This window comes from Gobio gobio, assembly GCF_949357685.1.
Source record: "Gobio gobio genome assembly, chromosome: 13".
NCBI lineage: Eukaryota > Metazoa > Chordata > Actinopteri > Cypriniformes > Gobionidae > Gobio > Gobio gobio.
In genome coordinates, this window is record NC_137106.1 from 380,212 (window position 1) to 381,240 (window position 1,029).

The following is a 1,029-nucleotide window of genomic DNA, read 5'->3' on the forward strand; positions in this document are numbered from 1 at the left end:
TGGCTCTGACTGAGGTGTGTGTGGCTCTGACTGAGGTGTGTGTGGCTCTGACTGAGGTGTGTGTGACTCTAGACTGAGGTGTGTGTGGCTCTGACTGAGGTGTGTGTGACTCTAGACTGAGGTGTGTGTGGCTCTGACTGAGGTGTGTGTGGCTCTGACTGAGGTGTGTGTGACTCTAGACTGAGGTGTGTGTGGCTCTGACTGAGGTGTGTGTGCTCTAGACTGAGGTGTGTGTGGCTCTGACTGAGGTGTGTGTGGCTCTGACTGAGGTGTGTGTGACTCTAGACTGAGGTGTGTGTGGCTCTAGACTGAGGTGTGTGGCTCTAGACTGAGGTGTGTGTGGCTCTGACTGAGGTGTGTGTGACTCTGACTGAGGTGTGTGTGGCTCTTGACTGAGGTGTGTGTGGCTCTGACTGAGGTGTGTGTGACTCTGACTGAGGTGTGTGTGGCTCTTGACTGAGGTGTGTGTGACTCTAGACTGAGGTGTGTGTGGCTCTGACTGAGGTGTGTGTGGCTCTGACTGAGGTGTGTGTGACTCTGACTGAGGTGTGTGTGGCTCTGACTGAGGTGTGTGTGACTCTGCCTGAGGTGTGTGTGGCTCTGACTGAGGTGTGTGTGGCTCTAGACTGAGGTGTGTGTGACTCTGACTGAGGTGTGTGTGGCTCTGACTGAGGTGTGTGTGGCTCTAGACTGAGGTGTGTGTGGCTCTGACTGAGGTGTGTGTGGCTCTAGACTGAGGTGTGTGTGGCTCTAGACTGAGGTGTGTGTGGCTCTGACTGAGGTGTGTGTGGCTCTGACTGAGGTGTGTGGCTCTGACTGAGGTGTGTGTGGCTCTTGACTGAGGTGTGTGTGACTCTGACTGAGGTGTGTGTGGCTCTGACTGAGGTGTGTGTGGCTCTAGACTGAGGTGTGTGTGGCTCTGACTGAGGTGTGTGTGGCTCTGACTGAGGTGTGTGTGGCTCTAGACTGAGGTGTGTGTGGCTCTAGACTGAGGTGTGTGTGGCTCTGACTGAGGTGTGTGTGACTCTA